The following is a 21,363-nucleotide window of genomic DNA, read 5'->3' on the forward strand; positions in this document are numbered from 1 at the left end:
CCAAACCCACTGCGCCATTCATTTTACAGAAACATTGCAACCGTGGTACAAATGGCGAACAGGTCCTTCATTTCAGAATCACCTGAGACTGCAGAGATTTCTCCTGTTATTTTTCCTTCTGTCACAATACTCTTCAAATGTTTATCTCTTACTGATTAATTATGTTCTATTTTTCTGTAAAAGGGTACAAAAAGTGCTTAAGTTTTCCTTACTCAGTGGCCTCCAATGCCAAAGGCTGCTTACACACAGACATTCAGTAATCTCAGACGGAGGAAACCACACCAAACGTTGTCTCCGTGGTGACGTCTGGGTCAGCTGTAGGCCATCAGACCAAACCACCTATGCGTCCATGTGTGGCGAGTGTACGCAGGCTAGCTCTAGAAAAGTTTTTACATTAGCACGCATTTGATTTTCGCTCTGTCCATCCTTATCTGCAATGTCTTCTGTGTGCCTTATCTTAATTACAGACAAGCGTGATGAGTGACGGAACAAAGAAAGGGAGGGAAGGAAAGAAGGAAACAGGAAGGAGGGGTGGGGAAGGGGACAGAGGACATGTAGACTAGCAGAATCTTGAATCTGCATGATGTTTGAACCAATTTAGTGGGTCATCACCACATTATCACCATTTTGAAATGTTGCCCATTTATCCATGGGGCTTAAGACCCACTCTGGTCTTAACAACCGAAAAAAATTGACTTTGTTTAAAAAAAAAAAAAAAGTAAATACATTTAAAAAGGCAGATGTGAGGAAAACACACCTCCTGATGTTTACTACTGTACATACAATTACTGTGGGAGAAACTTGCAGCCAGACAAACTGAACATATATCATGGACACTCAGTCAGTCAACTGCACTCAAGTCATGTTAAATTAAAACCACTTCATTCTTTGAACTCTTTTCAAAAATTAGATTGTGTCATGCTCACTACTGTCCCTGGTGGACAAAGCTAAATGAAATCAGCGCTCTATTTATCTGCAATCAACTATAATGATCACCTCTGCCACATGTAATGCTTTGTAGTAAAAGGATAGTGTTATTACTCAACACGCCAACAGCAGACAAACTGCTGACCTCACCTGCTCAATCAGATCATACCATGAGATCATAATTGCTGATCATCATGATCATATTTTACGCTTCCTTATTTAAACAACCGATTTTAGTGGCTAATTATTGCATTGTTTAGTTGTTTTTTTTAATCAATCAATCAGGTGAATTAATCCACATGGTCCCCATTTGTAGTTTAACAACTGGATACAGTGGTGGATTATTTGTTTGTTTGTTTACTGGACTACTCAACAACTCAAAGACATAGATTTCTAAAGAATATAGGATGGTAAAAGTACATCATGAAAAACTTTTTTTGTTTTTCAATAAAAATGATGAAGCACAGAGGATTACAAAAAATATTGTTGTGATCACCTTGTGATCATCTTCATCACACAGCTCTACATCTCCACATGTATTCATTCCAAGACAAAAACATTGTTTTAACTCCACTAGATTGTGATTACTATAACATTGTCCTACCATAAATATATTAATGCAACTTGGTGTGCAATGCAATAGAGTGCAGTGTAATATGGAGGGAACTAGAACATTTGTGGTGGTTGTTCAACACATAAAACAATAATAAAACTGCAAACTTTACTTTGCTTCTAAGCACTCACCATTATATACTCTTCCACTACGGATCACTAGGGCATAGATTCACTGATTCAGAAAGTGGCACGTTGCAGATATGAATCCCACCATACACCCCTCTCCACAGCCTGAGCAGGTCAAAGATCAGCAGTCTTTTAACATCACAGCTACAGGAAGTGCAATATCGTTTGAGTCAGAGAAACTGTACAGAGATTGGTCAGCATGAATAATGGCCATAATCAAGCAACGGGAGACAAATTCACACTGTCTCTCTCGCTCTCTCTCTTACACACACACGTAACAAGAACTCTATGGGGGAGGCTTGACTTCTTAGTGATATTCAAGACCAACTAAAGGGTCCAAAAGAACTCTCTAGAGAAATCATCCCCACTCCATCCACCCACATAAATATTGATTTGGTTGCAATTAATCGCAACTGCACAGGCACTCCTACTGCATGAAGCGTACGTGTGTTATAAAGTCAAAAAGGCAGGAAGATTCAAATAAGCACACATGCTCATAACACGTCTGTTATGGCACAGTGTGATTCAGCATGATCCTGATCATGTCCTTATATAAGCCCACAGTTAGCAAGTTATTACTGAACAGAGCACACAGACCAATATTAATCTAAAAACGTCTCAGTCAGCCACCCCATCCAGGCTGAATGAACAATTACAATGCGCCTTGTGTGTGCCTCGACTCATCACCCACAGACACATCATGAAGAAAGATGAATGGGTCCAGCGAACAGGCGACCATAGCAGCGCCTCTGCAAGGAAAGAGCCCAAAAGGTCTGCTCTTGGTTAGTTATGGGAGAAGAGAAAAGCAAAAGTGCAAGAAAGAATGAAGATAAACAGGAAGTTAAACATATTACAGACTTTATTTTAACTCAACATCTTTTATCTTTTAAGCCCCAGGAGTTATAGATCTGTTAAAAGGATTGCATAACAATAAAAATGTGTGCCGAGAGCTAGCGATCAGGTTTGAGTCCAGCACTCATGATCCGTGGCTGGGTTCTTCTAAGAACATAACATTACCTGCCTGGGAGCTAAAGCAAGCTCACTTTCATCCCGGTCTCCAATAATCAAGGCTCAGAATCTAGAACCTGTACTGCGTGTTACGGATAAGAATAGCATATTGTAACTATATTGCTACACATTACAATGGCTTATAATAAACTTGATGTATCGTGGGTAAATATTTGCTTGCATAAATTTGACCACAGTTTCTCAAAAGCTTATTGGGATCAGTGATTTATTATACAGGAAAGGTTGGTGTGTTAGAGCACTCACCCATATAATGCAGGCTTTAGAGATACCAGTATCACTAAATGACTATGATGACCATGGCTGTACAGTTGATATCTTTACTAAAAACCTTGTTTTTATTTAGGTTAATTTCTAACCTTGCATGGATTCAAGTAAGGAGCTCGTCTAATAAACACAACTGTAAATGCAGTGTCTGCTTCACGTTGTTTGCTAGTCAAGTGTGATTTTCTCACGTTTTTTGATAGTTATATAGCACACCATGCCAAACGGCCATGCCAAACAGCCCAAATCAATTCCATCTCTAAACAGATATCGGCTGTCGAAACGTCCATGTCGCATCTGCACCGTCAAAACAGATAAGAGCACTTACGCACTTTGCACAGACGAGAGCAGACTTTTGATGATCTAATATCATTAAAAGAAACAGTCATTAGAACAGGAGTGAATTAATAAGATGTCAGCGTGAACAGCGATCACTCAAGTGAGATAACAATGAGAATCATGTTTAAATGTCTCAGTTGACTTGTACCTCAGATCACAGGCATAACTTGGCCTGGGCATTGGGGGTTGTAGCCACGAAGATTTTTTTTTCTTTATCCCCGAAAAACTTGTGTTGTCACTATGTAACTGAATGTCAGTTAAAAATATATATATATATTTTTTTTTTAAATAAGACCGCAGTTTTGCATCTTCCATAAATGGAGGCAAGACCAATTAGACAGGGTTTACAGGAAAATATGTGGAAATACTCGTCTTATTGGGAGACAGGTCACAATTCTGCCAAATGCTAGCTCACACAGTCAGTGTAAGGGAAAAAATGGATATATGAAACATCCTCTGATGCTGAGCAGGAAAACGGGGTGTATAAATGTCTATACGAGTTCCAGTTTACGTGAACATGACATGAGCAGAGCATAAGGAAAGATCATATACTTTGCATGGCACTTTAGCAGCTAAACCAATATAATGATAAACTAGCCTAGTCTCATGTTAGATGGCCAAAAGGTTTTAGATTTTATCGGCCTGGTAGTCCTGCAAAGAGTGATAATACCCGAGGCAGGTTTTATGATAAATCCCACTCAAATGCAAACTCTTTTTCCATTATATATATATATTTTTAATCAGTTTTTCCATAAGTAGATTATGTTATAAATGTAGAGGTAGGTGAGGCATCTTTCAGTGAAACTGAAATTAAATGTATTTTTTTTTTCCCCAAAAGCCTTTTCTAAGCTGCCACTGAAATAAGCTATAATACTGTGTAGCCATACTGCACACACAACCTTTCCTAACTCAGTATGGAGGTTCCTTATTCAGAGACAAACACTGAATGGAAAAAGCACCCCTATGTAAAACAGCTTTGTCCCTTCACAAATATACTAATGCAAACTTTAGAGCGCACGCGCACACACACACACACACACACACACACACACACACACACACACACACACACACACACACACACACAAAATAAGGACAAGAATGTGGCAACAGACTGTCAATGTTGTGGGCAAGTCAGAACATGAACATACATCATCAGCCCTTACATAATGTCGGTGACATTTAAGCGGCTGGGAATTAACTGAGAAGACAACACAGAACTAGGATTTAAGACTTAAGTTTAAGACTTGTGTCCAAATACCAGTAAATTCTGACAAGACAGCAAAAGAGAAAGGGCAAGAACGAGAGAAAGGAGACTGGCTGACGTACAAATGGCATATTCTTGTGTCAATGCTACTAAAGCAACTGTCTCTCAGGTAACGTTAACAGTCATTTGCATGTCTCTAGCTATTTGTGGCCTGAACACACACACATGTACGCACACAGCCTGCTCGTCAGTCCGTTCTTAAGACACAGGCTCACAACTCCATTCCGCCTGTTACAACAGAAATGGTAAATAGACTAGGTAAAGAATGGCTGAAAGATTCTCTGAAAGCGTGTGTGCATATTTGCAGTAGATAAGTGGACAATCACATCTAATCTCCATGATTGACTCCAGTATGGTATTTCTGCTGTGCTTTCTCAACACACAAACTGTGTCTTGTTACACACAGGTTACAAATTGAAGGAAAGTGTATTAGAAAGGTGTTGGGCAACCACAAGCCAGCAAAACTGCTTCCATGCACCTTGGCACAGATCAAAAACTACAAGTCTCTGGAAATGTACAGGAGAGATGAAGACCATTCTTCCAAAAGATGTTCTCTCAATTGGTGGTTGAGAGTGCTTTCTAACACGTCGCTCTAAAAATCTCCCAAAGATGTTTAACTGGGTTATGATCTGGTGACAGTGAAGGCCACACCATATGATTTACAACATTTTCATTCTCATCAAACCATTCATCAAGCAATCGAGCCCTGTGGACAGGGTGGAGTCATCCTGGAAGAGACCACTTCCAAAAGGATGAAGGATGATCGGTCTGAATACCTTTAGGTATTGATTTACAGTGACCTTCAATTTAAGGGGACAAGTGGAACCAAACTATACCAGCAAAAAGTCCCCCACAGAATAACACAGCCACCAGACCCCCTCACAATTTCCATGCTTACTTACCATCTCTTTTTACTTACTATCTTTCCCATAGATCTAAATGCACGTGTCACTTTAGTGATCACTCCTATTGAAACACAGCCAGCTGACCAGTCTTTGTGACTGAAGCTTCTGACCCAATAATGAACTCCCTTTCATAGTCAGAGCCATATTGATTCAAAACCAAGGTCAATGTGGGCCCACTCAGCATTTGTATACATGCCAATGTGTTGTGTAATTCCATCAGGCAGGACACCTGTTTGGGAGCATCAGTTTTCACTAAGATTCTCCACTCAGTTATTTGGGTTTTTCCTTTGACTGGTCTCTTGTCACTGGGCCCAATAAACCAACAGTTTGTAGAGTGAGAGAAAGCGAAAGAAGCAGATAGAAACCAAGAGAAAAAGAGAGAACAGGATGGGGTTTTGTTTTTGCACACAATGGAAACAATACCTAGTTGATTTAACAGTCAGTGAAAGAGGACACCAACGTCACACTCCAGGGCTCAGAAGGAGGACACTGGCCCACATTATCTACTGCTTGTGCTCGGTCCTTTTTCATCTCTCTCTTGCATTTATACATCCCACCTGAGGGATGCTCCACTTCCCCAGTTAGCAGAGTCCATTTTTAGACTGTCGCATGCAGCAATCTAAGGCAGCCCATCGGTCAGTCTTGCACTTGTTAAAAGTCACTTTTCAATGCAATACGGTCATCTGAAGAAGGTGACAGTCATAATACACTGGGGTCAGAATGTCTTGCTTAGATTCATTCTCAACAAAAGGTAAGTATTGCGATTTTTGTTTTTTTTTTAATAAAAAAATTCATTGGCCCTTCTTTAAATCTTTAGCCATTTAATAATCAGATGACCAAGACCTGGCTTGGACTAAGACCTGCTAATTGGCAACAGATAAGTGGCCGCTGTGCTACTTCATTCAAATCAGTAGGAGACTACCAAACCCATGATCCTCTTTATTACCCTGATGGCTGTGATGACTCAAACTTTCCTATCATTGTCCCAGAGCAGGTGTGTCATTCCAGAACACAAGCAGACAAAACACAGAGCTAAGCACAACTCAATAAGCCCATGCATGCCAAGACCAGCTCATCACTCAAATAAGCTGCCTAGACTGGTCATCACATTTCAACTTCAGGCACAGAAGCAGTCTGACTATACTGTGAATAAATAAATGAAGTCACATTATCTCTTGCTGGACAGTTAAGGAATTAATTTGTTCTCCAATTCGGTGGGCAATGCGTAAATGATAAATGACAGCAAGCCGATTTGAGTTTTTCCAAATTTCCATAAAAGGTAAGCGTGTATAATTCAACCCCACTACTTGTAGGATTCCATGCCTTTTTATCCTCTGATGTGCATTTAGGCTAGCATGCTAACCCTATCTGGTTAATGTGAAACTTTTCTGACAGACTACATAAAAAAAAATTAATCTCTATATGTATAGTTTAATGATCCTATTATCTGGTGTCACCCAGAAGAGGACCAGTTCCATTTTGAGTCTGGTTCTTCTCAAGGTTTCTTCCTGATTTTGCCTCTGGCTTGTTCGTTTGGGATCTAGACCTACATCCAGAATTACGTAAAGCTGTTCTCTGACAAGGTCCACTGTTAAAAGCTCTATACAAATTGAATTGAGCTGAATATCAAGCATTAAGGCACAAACAATTTTGTCTAAGCATGTCACAACTGCTTTTAGTCTTTTAATGCTTAACTGCAAAAACGTATAATGTAATTCGGAAACGTCTGGTACTAAACAGTGCGTTTATTTAGAAAGCGGACAAGCCTATATCTGTACTCTTATTCTGTAATATTTATATAATATAAGCTTGCCTGTATACAACCACTATGCCACACGGTGCTTGCCTGTGTGCTTGCCTGGCATAGTGGTTAGCACGTTTGCCTCACACCTCCAAGGTCAGGGGTTCGATTCCCACCGTGGCCCTGTGTGTGCGGAGTTTGCATGTTCTCCCTGTGCTGCAGGGGTTTCCTCCGGTTTCCGGTTGGGTGTGTGAATTTGTATGTGACTGTGCCCTGTGATGGATTGGCACCCTATCCAGGGTGTACCCCGCCTTGTGCCCGATGCTCCCTGGGATAGGCTCCAGGTTTCGCCGTGACCCTGAAGAAAGATAAGCGGTATAGAAGATGGATGGATGGAAGCTTGCCTCCTTATTTTAAACATATATTCCTTAATGTTTGAGGAAGATTTTAAACTCATACTCCACGTGTGGTCAGCATGGCAAGTAGAGACACCTTTCTGTTATGATTACCTGCATGGTGGTGGTCCATGTGTGTTATTTTTTGCTCCTTCTTACAGCACACTGCAGATATTGGGGTTTCTCATCAGAGCACAGCCTAATATTACAAAACTGTTGGACTTAATCGCTGACCACATCTACATATAACCATCTTAACATTGTGCTTCTCTGGCCATTAGGCAAGGTCATATAACTTTAGACAGTGTTCCTAAATCAATGACAATGCCTCCAAGTATATTAAATCTATACAGTGAGGGAGAAAAGTATTTGATCCCCTGCTGATTTTGTACGTTTGCCCACTGACAAAGAATTGATCAGTCTACAATTTTAATGGTAGATTTATTTGAACAGTGAGAGACAGAATAACAAGAAAATCCAGAAAAACGCATGTCAAAAATGTTAGAAATTGATTTGCATTTTAATGAGGGAAATAAAGTATTTGACCCCCTCTCAATCAGAAAGATTTCTGGCTCCCAGGTGTCTTTTATACAGGTAACGAGCTGAGATTAGGTGCACACTTTTAAAGGGAGTGCTCCTAATCTCAGTTTGTTACCTGTATAAAAGACACCTGTCCACAGAAGCAATCAATCAATCAGATTCCAAACTCTCCACCATGGCCAAGACCAAAGAGCTCTCCAAGGATGTCAGGGACAAGATTGTAGACCTACACAAGTCTGGAATGGGCTACAAGACCATTGCCAAGCAGCTTGGTGAGAAGGGGACAACAGTTGGTGCGATTATTCACAAATGGAAGAAACACAAAAGAACTGTCAATCTCCCTCGGCCTGGGGCTCCATGCAAGATCTCACCTCGTGGAGTTGCAATGATCATGAGAACAGTGAGGAATCAGCCCAGGACTACACGGGAGGATCTTTTCAATGATCTCAAGGCAGCTGGGACCATAGTCACCAAGAAAACAATTGGCAACACACTACGCCGTGAAGGAATGAAATCCTGCAGCGCCCGCAAGGTCCCCCTGCTCAAGAAAGTACATATACATGCCTGCTGAAGTTTGCCAATGAACATCTGAATGATTCAGAGGACAACTGGGTGAAAGTGTTGTGGTCAAAGGAGACCAAAATGGAGCTCTTTGGCATAAACTCAACTTGCCTTGTTTGGAAGAGGAGGAATGCTGCCTATGACCCCAAGAACACCATCCCCACCGTCAAACATGGAGGTGGAAACATTATGCTTTGGGGGTGTTTTTCTGCTAAGGGGACAGGACAACTTCACCGCATCAAAGGGACGATGGACGGGGCCATGTACTGTCAAATCTTGGGTGAGAACCTCCTTCCCTCAGCCAGGGCATTGAAAATGGGTCGTGGATGGGTATTCCAGCATGACAATGACCCAAAACACACGGTCAAGGCAACAAAGGAGTGGCTCGAGAAGAAGCACATTAAGGTCCTGGAGTGGCCTAGCCAGTCTCCAGACCTTAATCCCATAGAAAATCTGTGGAGGGAGCTGAAGGTTCAAGTTGCCAAACGTCAGCCTCGAAACCTTAATGACTTGGAGAAGATCTGCAAAGAGGAGTGGGACAAAATCCCTCCTGAGATGTGTGCAAACCTGGTGGCCAACTACAAGAAACGTCTGACCTCTGTGAGTGCCAACAAGGGTTTTGCCACCAAGTACTAAGTCAAGTTTTGCAGAGGGGTCAAATAAATATTTCCCTCATTAAAATGCAAATCAATTTATGACATTTTTGACATGCATTCTTCTGCATTTTTTTGTTGTTATTCTGTCTCTCACTGTTCAAATAAATCTACCATTAAAATTATATAGACTGATAATTTCTTTGTCAGTGGGCAAACGTACAAAATCAGCAGGGGATCAAATACTTTTTTTCCCCTCACTGTAGCATCATATAACCACTGTACATAAGCCCAGGTTCACAAAAACTGCACAGGCTAAAATTATAAATGCGTTACATCCCCTGTTCTATCAAGTTAACATTTTACAAATTATTGCCAAGCAATCACGCCATTCACTCTTCAATCTGAATCTAGGGCTAATGGGCTGCACTACCACATGACGTGTGTGACTGCTTAAGCAAAGACAGTATTTATATTGAAGCAGATATGTAATGTAAGCAAGCCCTGGACAGAGTGAGTTTGACCCTCTCTTCCGTTGTTAATCATTCCTCCACTATCTGCTGCTACTTGCCAACTGTTGCCTTTTTTTATGTATATGTACATACATATAACCATGGCAGGAAGAAGAGGAAGAAGAAAAATTCACAATCGTTGGGGTCCAAGCATTCCTTTGCAAAAGGTGCCTTCACTGACAAATTAAAAAGAAAATTTACTAGAAGGTAGCTAGATGGACAAACACTCAAAGTTTCCTGATGGTCAGTTAACACCAACTCTGTCAAATGTTTGCTGAGACCTGATTAGTTTATAACATTTTTCATATAATCAAGCCATCAATGCCAAACCGATTACATCATGTGGATGTAGCTTACAAAAAATGCATAAAATGAGAAGGTTTTCTAAAATGCATGTACCATGCATGTATGTGAAATTTGGAGTGAAAAGGTCAACGTGTTGCAATGATATAGCCTCACTGACTACATTTACATGGACAGCAGTAATCTAATTATTGACCTTACGCCGAGTAAGATAATAATGTGATTAAGGTGTTTACATGAGTCGCTTTTAGAATACTCCTTTCATGTTCCCGTTTTACATGTTATAGAACATAATTAGATTAACAGCACACGTCATTACGTCACCGCGCCATGCTGTTCGACGTCCCTCCAGAATTTCACATATCGACATACAGTTAGTCTTCGTTATGGAACCGTATATAGTTTTGCGTGTTTTTATTAAAAAAAAAAAAATTTATGAACGCTTTAAGTGCAGTTAATTTCTTCATGCTGTACGTGCAAATAGACAACTGCTTGAAGCCGTAGGCTGCGTCCCAAACTACGTACTTACCTTCTATATAGTAGCCAAGATGTATGTATGTAAAAATACATGTATTTTTCCCCACTACAGGCCTATAGTAGGCAAGTACGCGGTTTGGGACGCAAACATGCTCTCTTGTTCGCCATAAAATGTTGAGCACTGCCGTGTGTGATCATATCCTATCGCAAAGTGCGGTGAAAACTCACACGACGTTAATAATGTGATTAAGGTGTTTACATGTCTGTAATACACAACGATAATGTGACTAAAACAGGAATACTCAACATGTCTGAATTCAATTAGTGCTTACTTCGAGTATGACAATCAATTTAAGGTAATTAAAAATTGCTGTTTACATGGTAGTTTCTTAATCAAAGTATCGTCTTAATCGGGTTAAGAGTGGATTATTGTTGTCCTTGTAAATGCACTGACTTTCTGTTTGGCATCTTCATGGTCATTTTCATACACAAGTTTCGAAAGTTCACTGGATTAGAGTAGAAGTGGTACATCTCTCTCTCTCTCTCTCTCTCTCTCTCTCTCTCTCTCTCTCTCTCTCTCTCTCATGTGAACCTTTCAACAAAATCTAGATGAAAGATCTGCACAGTTTGAAAGGGTACATGGCACAGCATGATAATACAAGGAACAGGATTTGTGATTGCAGTAAACAATATTGTATTCTGCACAATTTGCTCACCATTCCAAGATGGTATGTTACTGTCTCACTGACAGGTAGACAAATACCATACCAATCATGGTATAATTTACATCATCTTCAAATGTTGCAGTGCATTATGGGGATTTCGACATTACTTAGTATGGTGCATAACGGTGGGATTTTACACAGGACTTCAAAATGGCAGTTTTCCAAAATAGTGGAAATGTTGTGAACAGAATGCAGTTTTAGACAGTTAGTCTCAAAATGTTAACATTCAGCAGTCTTCAAATGACAGGCTGTACCCTGAGACCCTCAGCCCAAGGCCAACTGGATGAATTTGCATTCACAAAACACAAGGCAAAGTGCCAAGCTTTAGGTGAGAGATACAATCAGTACAAACCTACGGCAAGAAGACTGAAACTGTTGAAAGCTGCAAGGTGTATAGACTATATATCTGATTATGTGCCTTCACTGATTATGTGCCCTTCATTATACAGTGCAATGACAGGTATGTGGACGCTTTCTGGCTCAGCACAACAAGTCTCAAATAAGTCCTGAAGCCACAAGGGATTGAAACTATACTCAGCTTCAATGCAGAGCACAAAAAACACAAGGGTGACTGGTTACTTTCAGAAACCAGTCTTTAAGATGGGAGATAAGGGAAAGAACGCTGCTGTTTAAAAGGCGGATGAATTCCTGCTATTGATGAGGCTGGCCGGAGGGCCGAGGGAGAGGGAAAGGTTTAAACCAGGCGAACCGTGTTCCCCTGGAAACTCACACCCTCATGTGAACAAGGCTTGAGTGTGTATGTGTGTCTCCATACAGGACCAGACTGAAAAGCGGGGGAAAGACAAATGGAAGTGAATGGTTGAGGTTGGCAGTTGAAGTAAAGACCGAAAGACAGAGAGGGAGGGAAAGGATTCAGAGATTTATCCCTTTGCAATGGTTACAGTTTAATAATAGCTGAATAGTTATAAAACTATGTAGAGCAGCAGTACTCAAACTTCTTGCAGTAAGACACTTCTTCTAGAGTAACAGAATTCTCAAGGACAGCAGCCTTATGGCCACAGACTTAGTTTTACAAACAATAGGGCAAATAATGGATTGTATGAAATAATATTCAAAACTTTTCAGTCCCTCCAAGATTTTACTAATCAGAAAATAACAAAAAAATCAAGCCAACTCTACAATATTCAGAGGAGCTCGCAATTTTTCAAAATTGACGTGGATTTTCCACAGATTTGGGCCAATACACGTCATGTGACATCATAACGCACATTCAGTCAAAGCTCTCTTTGATTCACGTGCATCAAACACGAGTACAGCTAAAAGCTCTCATTTACCAACAAACATCACTGTGAAAGACAATTTCGTGTAATTACAATTTCACCAATTAAAGTTGTTTTTCGTAAAAACAAGCACAAAAAACTCTGCAAATTGCATCACACATTTTTTTTTTTTTTTTTTTAAATGCCACAGCAAAATCAAGCATTTTCAGCTGCAACAAATCACACACACAAAAAAAAAAAACTTCGCAATCCCATACAGACTGACTTTATTCCTGAACTTTTCACTATCATGATGTAGATTTAAAACTCAGTGAATCATTATCACTACTTCCGGGTTTTACATTTATTAATTTAATTTAGACTGAAGTTAAGTCACGTTGGTTTTTAGTTATCAAGTTTTAGATGAGCCTCTTTCCTTTCAAACAACCACTCTAAGCTTACAATTAAATAATACCCATAATAACACTGATACTAGTCGATAACAATTCTACCACCGTAAGGTGATCATGTAAAAAACAACACAATCAGAGACCCACAGAAAATTCATCAATGACCACTGGGGGTACCCGGACCCCACTTTAAGAACTATGGATACACAGTAATGAAGCCTATCATGATTATAATTTAGTTATAGAGACTGTTACTTTGGAAAACTGTTTGGGAGACAGATGGCTGTTTATGAAGACACACACAAAGTCCATTTCAGCGAAGGAAAAAGATCTGTGATGCTCCTGTTGCTTAGCACGGACAGAAAGAATGTAAACAATGTGCACGGAGTGGCAATGAGCTCATTCCACTGTGTAAACTACCCCCCCTCCCCCCCAAACTCGCACACAAAAACAGTCCGTTGATAATCAGTGTGCATGTGTGTGTCTGTGCCTAAATATTTTTGAATCAGCAGCGTAATGTAGCTATTTGGTCATATTCAGGTGTGCAAACAAAATCCAGGCCATAGTTTGGTGTCGAATATCTACATTTTTAGTAATTATGCTTCCATTCATGTTGTGAATTTGACTTGTGCGAAAAGTTTGACTATTGCATAAAAAATTAGCAAATAAAGTACAGTTTCCATCCCCATGTGTTCAAGAGAACAAAATCATCACTTCCAGGGAAACTGGCGCAAAGTATCAATATAAACGGCAGTCGTTGAAACTGGGAAACCACTGCGGATCTTTATTTCCCAATATAATAAATTGCATGCTCTTCAGAGCGTGCAGATGAAACGCTAATCACAAACCTCGTGTTATCTTGCGACAGGAGATGTATAGCTGGTATTCGGCAACCGAATTGTGTGAGACAGTTCTGGGAGGTTATTATACCAAACTATTCATTCAAAAAGTATGTTCAAAAATGTTCAGACCTCGTCGTATATCCAAATTTAGCTCTCCGCCATGTTCGCTTTTCTGCACCAATTATCCAATCACATGATTTGTTTTGCAAAGTCACATGACTTTTATACACATCGAGGAATTTATTCGGTAAATGTGTTTACATTGAAGTTTATGTGCAGGTCTTCTTATTGAATAGAATAAACAAACAAACAAACAAACAAACAAATAAATAAATAACTTGTTTGTTTGTTTATCTGCCTCAATTGACCACACAAGTTGCTTATTCGCATCTGGTGTCTCTATCCAGCGCTTTCTAATGCGATACCCCCAAGTTTGTATAAAAATACATGGATGGAAACATAGCTAATGGAATCTTCAGACATATGAATGCATAATTTTTTATTAAGAAATGACATGGAAAAGAGGTGGATCTGGAGGTGTTGAGCTTGAGAGCTGCATACAGCAGGAAAAGGTGGACAGAGAGGCCGTGTGTGACCAACGAATAGGCACTGGATGGCACTGTGGTGACTGTGAGTGTGTGTGTGCAAAATGTGGACGTAGGCCGACTCTCAGAGATAGTATACAAAGGAATAATTCATAACTTATAGGGGTGGGTAAAGGGGTTGGACCAAGGATGGGTTAACTAACACACACACGTTCAGTATGAGTGGGGCTAATATTCAATTTTAAAGTTCAAGAAAATATAATGGAAAATTGTAAATAATTTACATTGTTATATATATATATATATATATATATATATATATATATATATATATATATATATATATATATATATATATATATATATATATATATATATATATAAAAAATGTTTGGTATCAAACATGAGTGTTACACTAGACCTTCAGCCAAGTTTCAATGAAATAAGGCAGAAATATCCAATATGGGGTTATTATAGTACGCTGCACTTGCTTTTACTCGCCAATTTGCTTTCTCTTGCAAGGCTGTTCATTCCAGAACATTTAAGCACAAGCACACAGTTTTAATAAAACCTACCTGAACAGTACATGACTGAAGGTGGTAAAGCTGAATCAAGCGATACCCAGGATTAGGATGGCATGATTTACATCAAAAGGGTTCTACCAAATAAGCGCAGGCATTAGAAAGTCCCCAATAATTTGTACATGCATAGTAAGTGTGCACAAGGCCTAAGAAAGCACAAATGCAAAATCACAGATTTAAGTTCCCTGGGGCTTTAAAATGAGATTCTCTTTGATGAGAATCAACCATAAAAAAAATTTCAAAAGGAAGAAAGGCTTTGCTAAAATTATGACAAGAACTCACTAATGCATTCTCTACATGGTTGAAATTGCCTCCATTGAACGTGATGTGAAGTTACGGGTTAGATTTGGAAGCCGAACGCCTAGCAGCTGCCCAAAGTTCACATGTCTGCAGATCAGCGAGTATGGTTGAATGAGACACTTTGCTGAGCTAGTTAATGTAAAAATGACTCAAAACAAAAACACACAGACTAAAGGCTAATCGGGTGCACCAAGACACACAAACATATCATGTTATCTCAGTGAATCTGTGAGAAAATAGTGCTTTCTAAACTCATTCAGAAAGTCATGAGCTGACTTCCCGTGAGGTGAGTGCATTTCTACTTACTGAGACACAAGATCTAAATCTACTTAAAAACACAAGTAGGTCAAGATGGCTGAATCCCTCAATCAGAAATGGTACATGGAAACTTATGGTGCGTATATCCTGCTCATAAATGATATTGAAAGACACCAGAGCAACAAGCACCACCCGTCTTCAGTAATTAAATACAACCAGTTAGTTTTTGGTTGGCTGCCCACTGCTAGGGTTTGCAAGGATATGATAAATGATTAAGGTCCTTGGATAACAACAGCATCTTAAGGGTATACTATTTAAGCACCAGAGCTAGTAATACAAGCTCAACTAATACAACTAATTCAGTGCAAGACATTATGCACAGCAGACTACAATACTCATATGAGTAGGAGCGTGTATGTGGACGTGTGTGTGTGTGTGTGTGTGTGTGTGTAGGTGTTGTAAGACAGTGTACGAGAGAGGAAATGTTGTCATTGGCAACTGGGAGTTTCCTACATGGTAGACTACTGAAAGGAGCTCTGGTGCACACAAAAAAAAAGAAACAAGAAAAAAAAAAGCCCTCTTACCGATATGAACTAATAAAATGTGTGCAAAGCGTTACACAAACAGTTCTTTATTAAAACAATATATCACCTAGATATATTTTACAATTCAAATACCAAAACCTGGAAAAAGATCACTATGCACAGAGAAATTGTTCAATCTAATTTCTAACGCATATGCATGATTACAAATACCACAAACAACAAGTTAAAGATGATAGTTCCTCAATCAAATAAATTTGTAAATTTAGCTGCAAATCTGTACAATTCAAAAGTACACTACTACTTCCTCAGAGCGAAGTATTTGTGGTCGTGTTACCAACATGCTTAAAGTGGCTCAAAATAAACAGTGAAAGCCTTGGTTTTAGCCCGACTGTGCAGGGATACTATTTAAAGTGTACTCTATTGTATAATCTAATGTATAGCTCCAGTATTGGGAAATTAGCTATAACTCCATAAAAAACAGTTTTGGTAAGAAGTTCTCTCTCTGTGTCTGTCTGTCTGTCTGTCTCATCTTCAGACCTTTAGTATTAGTGTACCACTTGCAGATTTTAATTCATGTTATACAACTACATATTTCAAATACTGACAGAATTAGGCAACATCCATTAAAGTGAGTAAAATGGTTTTCTTTTCTTCTCTTATAAAACAGGGACATCCTAGTGTGTGTGGTAATCAAACATCTGCCACAGATGCAGTGGATAGAGACCGAGGCTGAAAAATTGTGCCGTATTCCATCAAAAACTTGTGCGTGATCAAATTGTACAACTGTATCAATACAAGCATGTACTGGTTGAAAAGCAAATATCCAATTTGATTAACATAACAAGCTGGAAATTTGAGTAACAGGATTATTTCTGAAACATTCCAAAGTCAGGCCAGTCACTCAGAATTAATGAAATGGTTTCGGTTAATAAAGAATACATGTGATGTAATCTCACATCAAGATCCATTTTTGGTGCTTATCTAGAGTCTGAATGCATTAAAAAAAAATTCATAAATTTCATTACTTAGGATGGTAACAGTAAAATGGAGCAATGAAGTGTGTGAGTGAGTGTGTGTGTGTGTGCGCGCGCAACACACCACCTGCTTTCCAACATATGTGGCAAGCTAATGGTCCATATTGTCAACTCCGAGAGAGAGAGAGAGAGAGAGAGAGAGAGAGAGAGAGAGAGAGAGAGATAGCTTGGGTATTGCTTTAGTATCTATCGCCCATTGACCTTCTGTTACCAGCTCAGGTTACGCCGTGTCTGCTTGTCTCTTCCTCACTCACTCTCACATATAAACCCTCACAGATAAAAGAAAACAGTGCTAATCAATGTGCGACTGATAGGCAAGCACTTCTGACCCCACTTTCTTTCCTTTCTTCTGTTGTCACAGCATTTTTGGGTTAAACATCACTGAACCCTGTTACATTATAAGCACACTGTCTGAAAGAAAAAAAATACAAGTGGAAAAAAAACCCCGAAAAAAAAAAGGTTATCAGGGTGCTTGGATGCATAATTTCCCGATACATGATATGCATCACACCTTCTTGATTTAAGACCTTGTCATGGTGAGGGAGCTTATGCACTTCAGTGAACTTCAGAACTGTGCCCCCAGGAGCTTAATTCCCCCTGTAAGGCTGCCCTTAATTAAACAGATCTCAGGTGAGAGGTCAGAAAAAGAGAAATTATTGTGTGATCCAAGAGTACCCTATACTAGATTAGGGTTACTGGGACCTACCCATGTAAACAGGATTGGGGATGGTTTCCACAGGCAGGCCAGCGTGAAATAAAACTCTGACTGTGCATATGCACCAAATAATAGCATTCAGCAGAGTATTTAGCCTTCTTCAAGAAAGTGGAGCAGGTGTTCATGAAGGTACTTCATGCTGACTCCATAGTGCTACTGAGGAACTTCAATGGTTATGTTGGGAATGTGTTGGGAATGCAAAAAGGCATGATTGGGGAAAATAGATTGAATATCAACAGTAAAATGTTATTAGACTTCTGTGCAAGCCACAGTTTGTTTGAATGCAAGGTTGCTCATGAATATACATGGTACCAAAGCACCTTGGGCAAAAGGTGAATGACAGATTTTGTGATTGTTGCAACACATGGACAGAACAGCATGCCCAGCCTATGCTGAGCAAGTGCAGGGGTGTGTTTACCTCTACCAATATTGTTGAACGATGAGAGGAGCTCTGTGAGGAACTCTTCATCCTACCCTCTCTTTGAGAGGCATTGGCAGAATTCTCTAATGTTTTGGCGTCCATCACTGGTGGCTGAGGTTACTATGACAGTTTGATGAGAATCGAACTGTATATGCTGAATCTCAAGGCACTGAACATGGGTGGGGTTGTATAGTACCGCTGCATGGCGATATGTGGAAGTGCCTTTGGGATAGCAAACTGAGATAGTGGTCGCTAAAAAAAGATGGACCAGAGTGTGCTCTCCAATTATAAAGGAATTACACTCCTCAAACCCCTAGGAAAAGTGTGTCAGGGGACTGGAGAGGAAACAATACAGGTTCTGACCAAGCCATGGAACATATGCTAATCCAATCTACATGCCTACAGACCTATCATAGTGTGTCTCGACATCGGTTACAGGAGGTACTGCAGGAGTGTGGGGTATCTGGGTCACCACTTCATGCAATCTTGTGTCTGAAAGCAGGGAGATGCATGTTCACTTTCTTGGCATTACATCCAGTATGTGGGGACAGAAGGAATATCCCTGTTATGTGCAGATAATTTTGTTCTCTCGACAGAATCCAAAGTGGACTTCCAACTAGCAATCAAATGTTTCACTGCTTAACGTGAAGTGGCAGTGTTGACACTCAGCACCTCAAAGTCATAGGCCATGGTTCTCTGTTGGAAAAACTTCACCACTCCTGGTGGAGGAGTTTAAGAATTTGGGATCTTATTCAGGAGTTATGGAAAAAGATGAGTTGCAAAGTCAACAAATGGATAAGGTAATTAGCGACTGCAGGCAATAGAAACAAGTTCCTCCACAGGGTTGCTAGGCATCTCTCTGTGATAGGGTGATCTGCAATCCAAGAGAGCCTCTGACTAGAGCCACTGCTACTCTGAATCAAGAGGAGCCAGCTGATGTAGTTGAGGTACCTTACAAGGATACCCACCAGTTGGCTCCCACTAAAGCAACATCAGGCATGTCTCACTGGATGGAGACCCTGGGGAAGACCCAGGACCAGCTTGACAGATTCTCTCTCATAGTTGGTTTGGAACCCCTGGGGATTGCCAGCAATAGAATTCTGGGCTGCTCTTCTCAGGCTCTTCGAAACCAACCAAATTAATCACAATATATCATTTTGCCACAATACAGCCTCTAAAATGGAAAGGTAAGTAAGGAAACAGCCCTACTTGGCCTCTTCTCTTCCAAACAGTCTGAACAAGAAATTAAGTCATAGGTTTGTTATGATGTAACAAAAGAATAAGTAAACAGTAAAAGTGATTGTTTTCTTAAGACAAACAGGCAGGGATATTTGAATGACTAAGTGGCAAAATGATTTTGTGTTACAGGCAGTACATAATCAAACACAATAAACAGAAAACAAAAGACTCTGAAGCAACAAAGGATGCTGAAAATGTCTACTGCTTTTCTGCAACAAGTCTATCAGCCACTTATCACTCAACCTGATCAGCAGCTGCCCACAACTGGAGCACACCTACACATGCGACCCACATGCGAATCCCAATTTCCTTACGTTCTCACGTCGACTTCTCCAAAAAGACACAATAACTCTAGCCCCTTTACCCTGTGGGTCACGTTACAGACTACTGGAGGCTAATACTGGAGAATACTGGACTCCGAGGCATGTATACACACAAACACACACACATCCACAGAGTAACATCACACATCTCTTGATTTGGATCATTTGTGCACCGGCTGCATGCCAGGCTGTTGAAAGCACCCTCATCTCCATCTGAAGGGCTGCAGAGAAAGAGATGGGCTCACACACAAAAAAAAACCTGGCCACCAGCCCATTCTGACACCAGCAATAGTAATTCTCTCTCTCTCTCTCTCTCTCTCTCTCTCTCTCTCTCACACACACACACATACACACACACACACACACACACACACACCATTGCTGAACACGCTCATCCATATCCAATATTCCTATAATTTACACAGCACATCATATCCTGAACCCAAACCCCAGAGCGTTGTGCATCACTGTTTTTCCATGCATCACTGGCAGTACACACCAGCTGTCAGTCAACAAAATGAACAGCACAGGTTGCATAAACACAGCTCAGCATGCACTGCGCTGTAAAGTGACATTTACTCTTCCCTTAATTACTCCCCAGTACATCTGGATGCAGTCATAAACCAGGCCTGTAACTTGTTATTAAAAGACTATCCCTGAGAATGAGCAATTCCTGTTATGGTGAAAGACCGGAAGAGGAAGAATAAACGTGATGCGGTGCTCATTAAAAGGACGTTAAACGGTAGTGACGTAAGGATGCACCTCGCTACGCAACACTTTCTGTCCAAAACTATAAACCGCATGTCTACTTACTAAACGCTTTGACAAGTTAAAGGAGTTTCATGAAGTACACACACAGTCCAAAACTGCCACAAATTCACTGGTATATCCCCATCAAGTGCCTCCAGAGTCGATATTTTGTCGCGACGGAATTCAACAGCTGAATAAACACGTTTTTGAGGCAAAAGGCTTTCATAATGCAGTTTATTAATCCAACAAACGAAAAATACCCGACAGGAACGTGACAAATGTGTTTGTTATGGTAAACAGACAGGACGCGAGTAATGTTTTCAAGTAAAATGGTGTTTAAATGGACGAGAATAAAGATAAGTCGGTGAAAGCTCCCGCTATGCTACAGTGTAACTCGCTGACACAGTCGCCTTAACGTTACACTGTATGTATATATGTATGTATGTATGTATGTATGTATCCTGGTTGCGCTGTGTTGTAGACAGCAAAAAAAAAAAACATGAACCACTCGTAGGCAAAAAATGCTATTAAACGCACTTACCAGAAATTAAAAGAGCCGCTTAGACCAGAGTACCAGCCCTCGGCTACTTCTTTCTCGCAGGCCGGATGCCGTCTTTTCTCCCCACACCACTCCTCGGGTATTGTAGATTATCGCGGTTTGTGAGGACCTTTACCGCCTTAACGCTTAATACTGCACTCGGGATATTTCACTCAAAGCACAAACGATTCCGCTTGTGATAAACACGCTCCGACCGAGTGTGTTTTCTTTCTGGGTTTCGCTTGAACTCCGGCGGATACTGACACAGGTCGGGTTGCTCTGGTTGCTGCCTGTCTCTACTGACGCCTCCGCCTAGTGGGGCGACA

At 40.3% G+C, this 21,363-nt stretch overlaps 1 protein-coding gene across 1 annotated transcript in view; it reads right to left on the reverse strand.

The window, feature by feature from the left end:
- The window catches only part of cdk17 (cyclin-dependent kinase 17), a 65,827-nt gene extending 44,464 nt beyond the window's left edge, over nt 1–21,363 (reverse strand). The window contains exon 1 of the mRNA XM_017494306.3: nt 21,041–21,363. The gene's annotated coding sequence lies outside the window, so the exon portion shown is untranslated. The remainder of the gene's footprint in view (nt 1–21,040) is intronic.

The sequence above is a fragment of the Ictalurus punctatus genome, chromosome 19 (assembly GCF_001660625.3).
Source record: "Ictalurus punctatus breed USDA103 chromosome 19, Coco_2.0, whole genome shotgun sequence".
Classification (NCBI taxonomy): domain Eukaryota; kingdom Metazoa; phylum Chordata; class Actinopteri; order Siluriformes; family Ictaluridae; genus Ictalurus; species Ictalurus punctatus.